This window comes from Pleurodeles waltl, chromosome 3_1 (genome assembly GCF_031143425.1).
Source record: "Pleurodeles waltl isolate 20211129_DDA chromosome 3_1, aPleWal1.hap1.20221129, whole genome shotgun sequence".
In the NCBI taxonomy this organism is placed as follows: domain Eukaryota; kingdom Metazoa; phylum Chordata; class Amphibia; order Caudata; family Salamandridae; genus Pleurodeles; species Pleurodeles waltl.
In genome coordinates this window covers 1,873,634,845-1,873,650,476 of record NC_090440.1, presented here as the reverse complement: position 1 = coordinate 1,873,650,476, position 15,632 = coordinate 1,873,634,845, and the positions used below count along the sequence as shown (strand labels likewise).

Here is a 15,632-nt window from a genome sequence, read left to right as displayed (position 1 = left end):
CATTCACTCCTTAAGATATGATGAAAGGAGTATCCATGAACCTCCGGTCTGGATTTTCATCCCTATTGCCTTGTCCTCTTATTGGCCAAGGACAACGAGCACAGCGCTGACAGAACGCTCTATCCTGTGACCGCCCTCTAACCCATTCATCTGTGACTGAAATGGGTGACCTGTATTTCCAATTCCATGAGAAGTGCACCTCTTCTCACTTTACTTACTAATCGGGTTACAGCTTGTTGGTATCTAGGCCTGGGAGAAGAGTGGCTATGTATGATAGCTTTAAGTATTTTCTCACATTCATTAATTTACACAAGTATATTTTGTTGGCAGTTGAAGGTCAAGTTGAAAAGCAAAAGAACTGGAGAACTAGGGTGCAATAATTTTTAAAGCACCAAATTTCCTATATAAACTTCTGCTGCGTGAGCCAGACCACTTCAGGCATTGCCCAGCAGATTTGTACAACAATATACAGTTTCATGGAAAAAAAATAAGAGTATAACACTATACGGATATCAAAGTACAACAGAATTGGGGATTACAAGCTTGCTTCTTGGCTTACTGACTGTTAGAGAAAAGTTATTCGAATTTTGCTATCTAAGGAAATTGGCCAAATCATCTAATTAGTGTCAACAGAACAGGCATGCAGAAGTGTAAAGCTTGAATCCAAATTTGGGACCATAATATGGCAGTGAGCAGCAGAACTTGTCGCATTATCAGTCATTATTCAAAAATGAATATCTAAGCAACCTCATTGAATAAAGTGTCTGAAACTTAGTATTTCACAGTCAGTAGTTAGTGGGCTTAACAACATATGAAAGGAATGGTGTCTACGGCAAATACATGTCTCTGACATCTCACCAGTTCTACAGGCTGAGCTTGACTGCAATGATTGTCTTGCTTACTTTGGAGCCCACCGTTCAAAGATTAGGACAGAGTGGTTTAGCAGTGTAAAGGATCTGTGTTATAGGCCATGTGGATAGTGTAGTTCATGTAGGAAGGACCATAATCTATGGGTCAGGAGGAACTGCCAGAATACACAGGTAACATAGTTGTTGTCTTCTATGGTAAATTATGTAATGAAAAGTGAAGTTTACACTTTATTTCCTGAAGTGCATAGATAGAAAAATGGTCTTCTTCATGAAAAAAAGATAGTCTTCAGGTTTGTTTCTTGTCTCGTGACAGGCAACAAACCTGTGGTGTCAAGAAGGATGATGGCTTATCTTCTCAAGGAGTGTGGGACCTGCCCATCCCCCTTTATTGTGGTGCTCTTTATTAGAAAACATGGATTCATTTATTTATTTGCAGTTTTCCATTGATTGAATAGGGGTATCTGCACACTTGAGATATATGCAAATTCATCCATCGGATGCAGTATGCCCTTCACTTCTGACAGATGCTTCTAACAGCAAATTGCTCCCATTTTAAATATCCCCCAGCTGCCAGACTGAATCCAAAGATTTGTTTAGCAGTGCTTCTGTTGGTGGCTTCGGTTAGATCCAGGCAGGCTCCATACTGCCCCAGAAATGATTGAGTGGAACCACATAGAAGAACCCCCCTTGTACGCTTATGTCCATTCTTTCTTTCCATGCCTTCTGACATGGATCTGGAGATCTCCTCTCAGCTGTTGGTCTTTTTGTGGGTTCAATATTCTGCAGAGACAGTGCGCTATGGAATGATATCCTCTTTGAAAATGACAGGCTGTGAGCTGTGCTGAGACTGCTGCACAACGATGTCAGTCATGGGTCTCCCATGGGAGTGTCTTTGGTGCCTCACTTAGTCAGTACTCTCTTTTGGCCAGTGTGCCCTAATGCACCTGAAGGTGATCCAAGACAGAGGCCACACTGTACACAGTCCAGTATAAGAAGTTTTGGACTTGGCACAGGTCCTGTTCCCCGTACAGGGTGTGTGCCTTCTCCTGAGGCTGTTAATGTGACCTCTCCACTTCCCACTTAAAATCTTCAGGTAATCCAACTACAAGTGGAAGAAAGCAATTCAGGACTCTGCACCATCTCACCACTCTGGTTCCAAATAGACACCACACGGGTGTTACAATCAAAGGTGTACTCTTTTGAGGTCTCAGGACTCAGAACTGATACATCAACAGGTTCCAGTGTGCCCAGAGTTCACCATGCTGTTGGCTACTCGCAGCAGATGGAAGCCTTCAAGGAGCTGTGCTGCATATCTTTAGGATGCCTCTGACTCCTTCCGTTACTGGACCCAAAATGAAATGGGTACAAGCTTCCATGCTAGCTCCGCAGTTTGTGATGACCTGATACAGAACTAGACTTGCCCAATGGCCCACCATCAAGGGAAAGTGCCTCATTCATGGAGGTGGTTCGGAGGGCAGCTGAGGTACTGGAATTGCATTTTGACCTCTATTTAAATATTCTGACAGAGATTCTCTAAACTCTGACAGTGACATTGGAGCCTTTACTCCATTGAGGGATGTCCTCTTGTATACCTTAATGGCCATGTGGTCAAAACTAAGTTCTTGTCTGCCTGTAAGTTGAGAAGTAGCCAGGTGTCAATGGCCTGCGCCTAGTGATTGGGTTTAACTCATCAAGCACCCTAGCCTTGAAAGTCTTAATGTGTTGGCTTCAACCAATAAGGTTAATCCTTACTCATTTTAGACCAATCCCCTAAATAGAGGACACAAATGGATTGATGCTTTTGGTAAGCTGCTGTATCTAATAGAGACTTCTAACTGTAGATTCTTGCCTTTGAATTCCCTGGCGTTGACTTTGCATCAGGAATCTTTTTGCTCAGCAATACCCTGTGCGCCCTGTCGTGTGGTGATGTTCGCATCCACGTGCATCATCCGGCTCCGCGTGGCTTTGTCAGTGTCTGTGACGTCACGGTCGCCCATAAAGGCACCACCCTGTTGTGCGTACGTCAGTTCTTTTTCTTCCGTGCCGGTTAAGCGCAGGTCCGGGATCGAGCTACCCTTTGCCTTTTTTGGCAGCCTTTTTTTATTACATTTTGTCAGAGATTTTTGTCATCTGTGCGAGGAACATGTCATCTAGTAAGACTGGGTTCAAGCTGAGTGGCACCTGTCATCACACCATGTCGGTGACGGACCCCAATCAGGTATGACTCTGGTGCCTTGACAGGGATTACAACTCTGATGTGCTCCGTCTTCCGGGCCATGGCCCTGAAAGGTTTGAGGGAGCAGTCCCTAAAGCTCATGGTGGCCTGGCAGTTGCCGCGACTCCTTGGAGGTCACTGTCCCGCTCAAGCTTTATACTGCAGTCAATAAATGCAGTCTGTCTGTTTGGCTGATACTTGGATGTCTTACGGACATGGACAGTAAGATCTTACTGGCGGGTCTGCAAGACCTTAGTGCCTCCCTGTCTTGGTCAGCCCTGAATGCAGCATAATATGGCTGGGCTATCACTGACTGCGATGGCAGAGCGGTTGGCATGCCTGGATGTAGTCAACCTGGTTTTCAGGCGATGTGTAAGCACAGCTGATGGCCATGTTCTGTGATCGGTCTAGACTCTTCCGAGATAAGACCGACCCCCACACTGAACTTGCTTTGGAGGAGCATCTTTTCATCTTAATTCAGGAAGTACATCTTTTAGTCCAAAAGGGTAGCATTGAGCAGGAACTGGACTCTGAGAAGCAAAATTTGTAAACAAGCCAAAGTCCCACCTGATTCCCACACAGAGGCGTCCATTCATTGAAGAGATCCTAGATGGAATTAGGTTCAAGGCCTTCCTTCCTCTGCAGCTAGTCTGGGACATTACAGCTGTGACCCTGATGTTTCAAGTTCATTTCTTATCTGGGTGGGGAAGACTCTGATGGTTTTCGTCTCTTGTCATGCATCCTCCGCATCTGCAATACCAGGTGGCAATTATGGGCCCTGCATTGGAACCTGCAATCCTAGTAGGCCTGCATAAAGGGTGCCTCTCCAACTCAATCTAAGCTTCGAGGGAGATGGCCCATGTTTTGCAAAGTTGAATGATCGATCTCAGTTTGTCCTGCGGCAGACCATCTCACTTTCCCACTCAGCTCATAATGCTGACAAATGCATCGGTACTGGGTTAGGGAGGGGTGTCGTTTATGAGCAGTGCAGATTATAGACCTCTGGTCTCTAGTGGAGAACTGCCTCATCGTACTGGAGTTTCAGACTATTTCTTTGGCCATAAAAGCTTTCCTACAATCTGGCAAGGGGAAGCTTGTGAGGGTTCTCGTGGACAACACAGCCACCACGTGGTTCTGCAGAAAGCAGGGCAGAGTGGCACCCTGATTTAAATGCCAAGAGGACTTGTGTGACTGGAGCAGGGGAACATCTGTTTAGTAGTCAGCCACCTACAGGGTTCCTAGATGCCAGAGCAGACAAATTGGGCAGATGTTCTCTGGCAGAGCACAAGTGGGGTCTGCATCCCAAGATCTTATAGAAGGTATTCAACCAGTGAGGGGAGAGTACCTGCTAGACCTCCTTACCACCGCAGAGAACACCCAGTGTCCACAAATTTGCATATTTCACAAGAGCATTTGTTGAAGGCGTATTCTGATTAGAATTGAATGCAGGACTCTTCTATGTCTTCCCTCCACAGTTTCTCCTGCCCAGAGTTCTGAGGATGATCAAGGGCGACTAGCACCTGAATCAGTGCCCCAGATTGGGCCAAGAGAGTAAGGTACCCGGAACTCTGGAACATGAGCATTTGTACTCTGATCAAGCTACCAGTTCGAAGGAACTGTTTCAGCAACAGTGAAAGGTCCTCCATCTGAACTTATGCAACTTAGAACTTTGTGCGTAGAGATTGACAACATCAGTTGATTTCATTTTAGTTGCTGACTTAAGTGATAAATGTAATCCATGCTGCCTGATTTTCTCCCACTAAATCATTGTATTTTTGGCACTGTGACAAATGTGTTGCCTGGTGCTCAAAATTACCGCAGTCTTCTGCTGCTCCCGTTTCTGCAACAAGTAAGTGCCACTCATGTTTCACAACTAAATTGTGTCACCCCCGTTCTTGCCAGCACTGTACAGTCATGTGCTGACACATTCTCCCTGGTTTCAGAGTACTTAAGGAATCACGCCGTCATTTCTAGACGCGCTTCCCCACCAGCCGACGCCTCACTCCGGCATTTAACTCTCTACGAGTAAGTGTACTTCCTAATCTCATGCCGTGTAAACTTTGCCGGCTATTTGTTCACTTATTTTATCCCCAATAATTTATCTTTTCTAGAGATAAAGCAAAGATCTTCACTGATGCCATCCTCCTCTAATACTAAATGGGCTCGGCTCACTTAAATTATTAAAGGTACTTTCCCAACAATATTATAAACAAAGTTTGTCTAGCATGCTTACAACTCATAAGGTGGTTTGGAAGCACCACTCAATAATACTGTACCTATACAGAAGTACGGCCAGCACTAAGTTGTCACGACACTGCTTACAATTAGACTTTTGTGACACCCATGTGTTTTTAGTCATAGATATGTTTACCATAGATCTTTCTTTTCACGCGTGGTTACAGTTCATCACCAACCGTTTTAGATTACGGCGGCACCACACCATAGAAGGGGCACTCCATTCACAGTTTTTAACCCTTGAAACTCAGTAATTTCTTGGATTTTAGTTTATATGTTTCTTTTCCAATCCTTGTAGTTGTCCCTTGATTGTCCTGATGAGGCCCAGACTTGAAGGCCGAAATGCGTCGACACACTTTCTGGCGAGATAGAGGTCTTGAGCTGTATTCAATCCTTAAAACAAATATGCTTCATATTGCTAGATACCTTTAAAAAAATACACAGGTATTCTAGAGAGGCTCTTACACGGACCCCCTACCATCGCATCCTAGTGGATTACAACCACAAAGAATATATGTAACCACTACCGTATTCTAAAAACTTTACATTAAGGACAACCCCCTAGTGACAGTCTGCTAGTCTCTGAGGTTGCAACATATATAGTTGCCCTCGAAATAGACTATACCATGTGTAGTTTACTTTGTATATGTATGTTATATATGTTATGTGTTTAAATACCGAATGCCATGCAACAGAAGCTTTTTGAGCCATTCTCTGCCGTGTAAAAATACCTCTTGCAATAAAATTGGGAAAGGAATTAAACCACAATGAAAGAATTAATCACGTTTCTTTGTTATTGTATAAATAATTGATCCCGTCTTACTGACCACTGCTCTTTGTGTTTTTTACTGGACCCAGGTCAAGTACGGGTTATTGGGTTTCCCTCTTTTGTATACAATGGTGCTCAAAACAAAGCAGATTGCACTTTTCTGGTAGTACAAGTTTTTATTCTTATTTTAAAATATAGATCATCAATTGATCTTTCACTGCCTCCCAGATTTATGATGCAACACTAATTCAAGTACGTTCCTCATAGGATCATTTGAAGAAATTCGTCGGTGGGAAATAAGACTGTCAGGGCAAGGCTGAGATCCCCCCCGTCCCATGAATAAGAACTTTATTAATTTTCCACTTGATGAGTCTTACTCTTGATCAACCTTTGAAACCTTGGGATGAGTGACCCTTTCCCTCCTTCAATGTAGGGAAACTCACCCTAATCACATCGAGCAGTATTGTTGATGTAATAGTTTCCAGCCTTAACCAGATAAGAGGAACTACATGTATTCCAGCCCAATCATAAGTAGTGCCTTTGAGTCACATTATGATACATGATTTATTCTCAAATCTAGTAATTCATAAATATTACATGCTAACTTAACAACAGAATGTAATTCAGTCTCTAATTGAAAGTAGAAGTTTGGTTCTGGGCTATAACAAATGAGCAAATCTCATGTCCTTGCTCACAATTTGCCCGATAACCAACATGAGCTGACCAGCAGTTTTTCTGGCTGCTAATTTGGTATGAACAATAAAATAACCAGTAAATATATGCTTTTCATTAGGTCCATCCATATCTGTCTGCCTCTTAGTTATACTCTGTGCCCCTGGGATTATGCAACAAGGGAGGCCTACATTATGCAGCAAGAAAAGGCAAATTATGCAACCCAAAGCAGCACATTTTGTGAGTGTATTTCATAATATTATCATTATTTCACATGTTAACATTGCCGGAGCATAACTTTCACCTCCTTAGTACCAGTATAACGTCAGAACACACTAACAAGCAGCTAAGAGATAACCAGTCAACCTTTGGGTAGGGCCTTCCACCACGCTGCAACAACGCTCACTGTGGTTTTAGTAACTTTTCGATCCGTTTCAGCTAGAAATATATATTTTTTTTTGTTTAAAAAAAAAAAAAAAACTGCAGATTGTGTCAGACGGTGGATTGTGTGGCAAATCCATATTTAGAAAGTGCAGTGGTTATAGAATTGCATAATTCCAGCGCCCCTGGTTAATGCCACTCATAAAGGTTGTAGAGTGTGTCAGACTCAAGTCACAACTAACCTGTCGATCGGATTGTAAGGGTTGGGTAAATGGAAAGGGTGATATGAGAAGGCATGGAAGAGCTGCTGATGATTTGTAGTCCGAGAGCTAGTCAGGTAGAGATTCTCCGATATTTTCTACAGATTCCTTTGTATGAGGACTTTTTATATAGTAAACCGAAACACCAAACTACTGTTACTGTCTACATTAACTTAAAATACAGGTTTTCCATTTACATGGATTTCTCCTGAATTGTAACATTCTACAGGAACTAGATATAAATTAAATTTACCCTGGTAACTGATGCTCTACAGAACATAGTCCTTATATAAATTGCACAGTACTTTTTTTCTTGTTAGAGCCTGTTGCACCTGGCCCTCTTTGCAGGGTCATCCCCAAACATTTAGCCTTTTACCCTCTGCCTTTTATTGAATTCATTTTTGGTGACCTTAGAACTCTGTGCACTTTACCACTGCTTACCATGATGAAGTGTTTGTGCTCTCTTCTTAAAACATGGTAGGATTGGCTTATACCCAATTGGCATATTTAATTTATGTATTAGTCCCTAGTAAAGTGGTACTGCTTGTGCCCAGGGCCTGTAAATTAAATGCTACTAGTGGGCTTGCAGCACTTACTTTTCTACCCATTGAATAGCCCTTTAACCTGATCTTGGGCATGCCACTGTAGCCTTTCAAAATGAGCACTTTGTTAGGCTCAAACCTTCCTTTTTAATACATATGTCGCCCCTAGGCTAGGCCCTGGATAGTCCAAATGGCAAGGTGCAATGTATTTAAACAGTTGGACATGTGCTTCTATGTTTTACATGTCCTAGCAGTGAAAACCTCTTAAATTCATTTTGACTACTACAAGCCCTATCTCTCCCTTACGATAACGTTGCCTCATTACATTTTATAAGATTAATTTCCAGATGTGATGAGGTAACCAGTTAAAGCCTAACTTTTGGTGGTGTCTGATTCTAAATCAGCTGACAAGAGGGGAGCTGGAGGGCAGAGCTTAGCAGTCCTACTTGCAACTGAATAGCCTACGCTCGACCTTCACACAAAGGACCTAACTATCCCACATTTACTGCTGCCAGCTTGTAGCCAGGGCAGGGGAGGTAGGGAATTCCATGCACTTCAAATACACTTACTAGACCAGTGGTCTCCAAACTTTTTTATGCCGCCCCCCCCCAGTTGAAGAATAAAAATCATTGGGGCCCCCTCAGAATTTGTCACAATTTTATAAAGTTGGTAATGTTTAAATAAGTCTAGACATATTTAAACATTGCAGTTAAGTACTGTTACCTTTTTAAAAGTGCAATAACATATTTCTGCTTAAAACAAAACACTGTTATCTGTGTAATGCTTCTTTTGGCCAGAGCCTGGCACCCCCCTGGGATCACTTGAGGCCCCCTAGGGGGTCTGCCCCCCAGTTTGAAGACCGCTGGTCTAGACGCTTCTCCCACCTTTCAGAACCAGGGCTTCAGGGTATAAAAAGGGGACCTTAGACACTAACTCTTAATTACACTTCTGGATCTGTGGGTACTCTGCCAGGAAGAACTGCTTTGCTGCTGCAAGGACTGTCATTCTGCTCAAGTGCTGCTCTAAAGGAACTTATGTGCTGCTGTGCTGATCTGCTACCCTCTTTCCTGGAGAAGAACTGTACCTTCAACTTCATCTTGAACCCATGCCTCCCCTCCCCCTGAGTCATTGAATGGACTAGTCTGCTAACATTGTGATCTGAGCCTCGGAGACATAAAACAGCACCTGGACCTGTCTTCAGCGAGTTCCTGAGCCTCAAGTGCTGCCTTTCAGGTCCTGAGACCTTGGTTTGGCTCTCAAGCTCTTGAATTCAAGGTTTGGGTTCTTCGCATCAGTGAATGGGCCTGTTCACACTGGAACTGTGCCGCTTTCACCAAAAATCAACAGGAGCTGCCACTAGCCTGTCTCTTCACACAGCAGCATTGACAGCCTGCAGGGGACCACCAATGTGAAGCTCCAAGCTTGCTCTTCTCATCATGAGAACTGCCACCCACAACACTCTCCTTGCTCCTTGTGACCCTCTCCAACTCTAACAGGACTCTTGGCACAAAACGTGAAGGTAAACCTTTAGTGGGACTTATCTGACACTGTATCAGACTTGTGCTCCATTGCAGTCTGCTTGAACCTTTATCTTTAACCCGATCCATTGTGACCACATAGCAGCAGTTGGAGCCCACACCAGAGTCAACCAACAGCCTAATTTCTCACAGAGCCAAAAATAATTGTTATGATACTTGTTTTATTCTGTTTCACCATGGCAGCAGTTAATGCTCCACAACTCGAGTCATCAATCAGAAACCAAGATTTCCACAGGATCTGCATTTAACACTGCAGAGGCCCAATGCACAGATGCTACTACATAATTTTGAAGACAAGACAGAGTCTTTGTACATAGGTGTAGTAGAGAGTCCCAGGATGTGTCCACAATCCAAGCAAGTAATATCTAACTCCGCCTAGCCAGTAATAACCTGAGGCATCTGAAGACTTCTCTGGGAGACATTGAATAATTCCAGTGATGTGAGGAAAGTCTTTGAGTTGATGCTGCAGAAGGAATTCTCCTTCTCCTTCTTCTCCTTCTCCTTCCTCCCTCTCCTCCTCCTTCCTCCCTCCCTTCTCCCTCTTCCTGTTCCTCCACCTCCCTTCTCCCTCTTCCTCCACCTCCCTTCTCCCCCTTCCTCCTCCTCCCTCTTCCTCCTCCTCCCTCTTCCTCCTCCTCCCTCTCCCTCCTCCCTCCTCCTCCCTCTTCCTCCTCCTCCTTCCTCCTCCCTCTTCCTCCCTCCTCGCTCTTCCTCCTCGTCCCTCCTCCCTCCTCGTCCCTCCTCCCTCTTCCTCCTCCCTTCTCGTGCTTCCTCTTCCTCCCTAATCGCTCTTCCTCTTCCTCCCTAATCGCTCTTCCTCTTCCTCCCTTCTCCCTCTTCCTCTTCCTCCCTTCTCCTTCTTCCCCCACCTCTCTTCTCCCTTCTCCTTCTTCCCCCACCTCTCTTCTCCCTTCTCCCTCTTCCTCCACCTCCCTTCTCCCTCTTCCTCCTCCCTCTTCCTCCTCCCGCTTCCTCCTCCCGCTTCCTCCTCCCTCTTCCTCCTCCCAAATCGCTCTTCCTCCCTCCTCCCTTCTTCCTCTTCCTTCACCTCCCTTCTTCCTCCTCCCTCTCCCTTCTCCTCCCTCCTCCCTCCTCCCTTCTCCTCCCTCCTCCCTCTCCCTTTTCCTCCCTCCTCCCTCTCCCTCCTCCCTCTTCCTCCACCTCCCTCCTCCCTCTTCCTCCACCTCCCTCCTCCCTCTTCCTTCACCTCTCTTCTCCCTCTAACCCACCTCCCTTCTCCCTCTTCGTCCACCTCCCTTCTCCCTCTTCGTCTGTAAGGAAATGCCTCCTTGGCATGGTTACCCCCTGACTTTTTGCCTTTGCTGATGCCAAGTTATGATTTGAAAGTGTGCTGAGGCCTGCTAACCAAGCCCCAGCACCAGTGTTCTTTCCCTAACCTGTACATTTGTTTCCACAATTGGCACACCCTGGCATCCAGGTAAGTCCCTTGTAACTGGTACCCCTGGTACCAAGGGCCCTGATGCCAGGGAAGGTCTCTAAGGGCTGCAGCATTTCTTATGCCACCCTGGGGACCCCTCACTCAGCACAGACACACTGCTTGCCAGATTGTGTGTGCTGGTGGGGATAAAATGACTAAGTCGACATGGCACTCCCCTCAGGGTGCCATGCCAACCTCACACTGCCTATAGGTATAGATAAGTCACCACTCTAGCAGGCCTTACAGCCCTAAGGCAGGGTGCACTATACCATAGGTGAGGGCATAAGTGCATGAGCAGTATGCCCCTACAGTGTCTTAGCAAAACCTTAGACATTGTAAGTGCAGGGTAGCCATAAGAGTATGTGGTCTGAGAGTCTGTCATACACGAACTCCACAGCACCATAATGGCTACACTGAAAACTGGGAAGTTTGGTATCAAACTTCTCAGCACAATAAATGCACACTGATGCCGGTGTACATGTTATTGTGAAATACACCCCAGAGGGCATCTTAGAGATGCCCCCTGAAACCATACCCGACTACTAGTGTGGGCTGACTAGTTTTGCCAGCCTGCCACACACCAGACATGTTGCTGGCCACATGGGGAGAGTGCCTTTGTCACTCTGTGGCTAGTAACAAAGCCTGTACTGGGTGGAGGTGCTTCTCACCTCCCCCTGAACTGTAACACCCGGCGGTGAGCCTCAAAGGCTCACCCCCTTTGTTACCGCACCCCAGGGCACTCCAGCTAGTGGAGTTGCCCGCCCCCTCCGGCCACGGCCCCACTTTTGGGGGCAAGGCCGGAGGAGATAATGAGAACAACAAGGAGGAGTCACTGGCCAGTCAGGACAGCCCCTAAGGTGTCCTGAGCTGAGGTGACTCTGACTTTTAGAAATCCTCCATCTTGCAGATGGAGGATTCCCCCAATAGTATTAGGGATGTGCCCCCCTCCCCTCAGGGAGGAGGCACAAAGAGGGTGTAGCCACCCTCAGGGCTAGTAGCCATTGGCTACTAACCCCCCAGACCTAAACACACCCCTAAATCGAGTATTTAGGGGCTCCCAGAACCCAGCAAGATAGATTCCTGCAACCTAAGACGAAGAAGGACTGCTGAGCTGAAAAACCTGCAGAGAAGACGGAGACACCAACTGCTTTGGCCCCAGCTCTACCGGCCTGTCTCCCCACTTCAACTGCTCCAGCGACGTGTTCCACAGGGTCCAGCGACCTCTGAAGCCTCCGAGCACTACCCTGCATCTAAAAGGACCAAGAACTCCCGAGGACAGCGGCTCTGCTCCAAGAAAGAAGCATCTTTGCAACAAAGAAGCAACTTTGAAAGAACACACGTTTTCCCGCCGAAAGCGTGAGACTTTGCACTCTGCACCCGACGCCCCCGGCTCGACTTGTGGAGAACAAACACTACAGGGAGGACTCCCCGACGACTGCGAGCCCGTGAGTAGCCAGAGTTGACCCCCCTGAGCCCCCACAGCGATGCCTGCAGAGGGAATCCAGAGGCTCCCCCTGACCGCGACTGCCTGCTTCAAAGACCCGACGCCTGGTAAGGTCACTGCACCCGCAGCCCCCAGGACCTGAAGGATCCGACCTCCAGTGCAGGAGCGACCCCCAGGTGGCCCTCTCCCTTGCCCAGGTGGTGGCTACCCCGAGGAGCCCCCCCTTGCCTGCCTGCATCGCTGAAGAGACCCCTTGGTCTCCCATTGAACTCCATCGCAAACCCGTCGCCTGTTTGCACACTGCACCCGGCTACCCCCGTGCCGCTGACGGTGTGCTTTTTGTGCTGACTTGTGTCCCCCCCCCGGTGCCCTACAAAACCCCCCTGGTTTGCCCTCCGAAGACGCGGGTACTTACCTGCTGGCAGACTGGAACCGGGACACCCCCTTCTCCATTGAAGTCTGTGTTTTGGGCACCACTTTGACCTCTGCACCTGACCGGCCCTAAGCTGCTGGTGTGGTAACTTTGGGGTTGCTCTGAACCCCCAACGGTGGGCTACCTTGGACCCAACTTTGAACCCTGTAGGTGGTTTACTTACCTGCAAAACTAGCAAACACTTACCTCCCCCAGGATCTGTTGAAAATTGCACTGTGTCCAGTTTTAAAATAGCTTATTAACATTTGTGTGAAAACTGTATATGCTATTTTGCTAATTCAAAGTTCCTGAGTGAAATACCTTTCATTTAAAGTATTGTTTGTAAATCTTGAACCTGTGGTTCTTAAAATAAACTAAGAAAATTTATTTTTCTATATAAAAACCTATTGGCCTGGAATTGTCTTTGAGTGTGTGTTCCCCATTTATTGCCTGTTTGTGTACAACAAATGCTTAACACTACCCTCTGATAAGCCTACTGCTCGACCACACTACCACAAAATAGAGCATTAGAATTATCTATTATTGCCACTATCTTACCTCTAAGGGGAACCCTTGGAACCTGTGCATGTTATTTCTTGCTTTGAAATAGTACATACAGAGCCAACTTCCTACATCGTCCACCTCCCTTCTCCCTCTTCCTCCACCTCCACCTCCCTCCTTTTTCCTCCTTCTCCCTTCTCCCTCCCTTTTCCTCCTCCTTCCTTCTCCCTCACTTTTCTTCCTCCTTCCTTCTCCCTCCCTCCCTTCTCCCTCCCTCCTCCCTCTTCCTCCTCTTCCTCCTCCTTCCCTTCTCCCTCCCTCCTCCCTCTTCCTCCTCCTTCCTTCTCCCTCCCTTCTCCCTCCCTCCTCCCTCTCCCTCTTCCTCCTCCTTCCTTCTCCCTCCCTTCTCCCTCTTCCTCCTACTTCCTTCTCCCTCCCTTCTCCCTCCCTCCTCCCTCTTCCTCCTACTTCCTTCTCCCTCCCTCCTCCCTCTTCCTCCACCTCCCTTCTCTCTCCCGCCTTCCTCTTCTCCAACTCCCTTCTCCCTCTTCCTCCTCCACATTCTCCCTCTTCTCCCTCTACCTCCACCTCCCTTCTCCCTCTACCTCCACCTACCTTCTCCCTCTACCTCCACCTCCCTTCTTCCTCTTCCTGCCTTCTCCCTCCCTTTTCCTCCTCCTCCACCTCGCTTCTCTCCCTTCTCCCTCCCTCCTTCCTCTTCCTCCTCTTCCCTTCTTCCTGTACCTCCTCCTCCCTTGCCCTCCCTTTTCCTCCTTCCTTCTCCCTCCCTCCCCCTTTTCCCTCCCTCCTCCCTCTACCTCCACCTTCCTCCTCCCTCTTCCTCCACCTCCCTTCTCCCTCTTCCTCCACCTCCCTTCTCCCTCTTCCTCCACCTACCTTCTCCCTCTTCCTCCACCTCCATTCTCACGCTTCCTCCTCCTTCCTAATCGCTCTTCCTTCCTCCTCCCTTCTCCTCCTCCTCCCTTCTCTTTCCCTTCTCCCTCCCTCCTTCCTCTTCCTCCTCTTCCCTTCTCCCTCTTCCTCCACCTCCCTTTTCCCTCTCCCTCTTCCTCCACCTCCCTTCTCCCTCTCCCTCCACCTCCCTTCTCCCTCTTCCTCCACCTCCCTTCTCCCTCTTCCTCCACCTCCCTTCTCCCTCACTTTTCCTCCTCCTTCCTTCCTTCTCCCTCCCTTTTCCTCCTCCTTCCTTCCTTCTCCCTCCCTTTTCCTCCTCCTCCCTTTTCCTCCTCCTCCCTTCTCCCTCCCTTTTCTTCCTCCTCCCTTCTCCCTCCCTTTTCCTCCTCCTCTCTTTTCTTCCTCCTCCTCCCTTTTCCTCCTCCTTCCTTCTCCCTCCCTTTTCCTCCTCCTTACTTCTCCCTCCCTTTTCCTCCTCCTTCCCCCTCCCTCCACCTCCCTTCTCTCTCCCTTCTCCCTCCCGCCTTCCTCTTCTCCAACTCCCTTCTCCCTCCTCCTGCAACTCCCTCCCTCCCTCTACCTCCACCTCCCTTCTCCCTCTACCTCCACCTCCCTTCTCCCTCTACCTCTTCTTCTTCCTCCTCCTCCCTTCTCCCCCTTCCTCTTCCTCCTCCTCCACCTCGCTTCTCTCTCCCTTCTCCCTCCCTTCTCCACCTCCCTTCTCCCTCTCCTTCCTCCTCCCTTCTCCCTCCTCCTCCCTTCTCCCTCTTCCCTTCTCCCTCCCCCTCCTTCCTTCTCCCTCCCCCTTCTTCCTCTACCTCCGTCTTCCTTCTCCCTCCCTCCCTCTTCCTCCACCTCCCTTCTCGCGCTTCCTCCTCCTTCCTAATCGCTCTTCTTCCCTTCTCCCTTTTCCTCCTCCTCCCTTCTCTCTCCCTCCCGCCTTCCTCTTCTCCAACTCCCTTCTCCCTCTTCTCCCTCTTCCTCCACCTCCCTTCTCCCTCTTCCTCTACCTCCCTTCTCGTGCATCCTCCTCCTTCCTAATCGCTCTTCCTCCCTTTTCCCTCTTCCTCCTCCTCCCTCCGCCCTCCCTCCGCCCTCCTCTCTCCTCCCTCCCCCTCCTCCTCCCTTCTTCCTCTACCTCCGTCTCCCTTCTCCTTCCCTCTTCCTCCTCTTCCCTTCACCCTCTTCCTCCACCTCCCTTCTCCCTCCACCTCCCTTCTCCCTCTCCCTCTCCCTCCACCTCCCTTCTCCCTCTACCTCCCTTCTCGCTCTTCCTCCACCTCCCTTCTCCCTCCCTTTTCCTCCTCCTTCCTTCTCCCTTTATTCTCCCTCCCTTTTCCTCCTCCTTCCTTCTCCCTTTATTCTCCCTCCCTTTTCCTCCTCCTTCCTTCTCCCTCCCTTTTCCTCCTCCTTCCTTCTCCTCCCTTTTCCTCCTCCTTCC

General features: G+C 48.0%; 1 protein-coding gene across 2 annotated transcripts in view; it reads left to right on the top strand.

Moving 5' to 3' along the window:
• CCNYL1 (cyclin Y like 1) overlaps positions 1-15,632 on the top strand; it is a 371,242-nt gene that overhangs the window by 69,587 nt on the left and 286,023 nt on the right. The window lies entirely within an intron of this gene.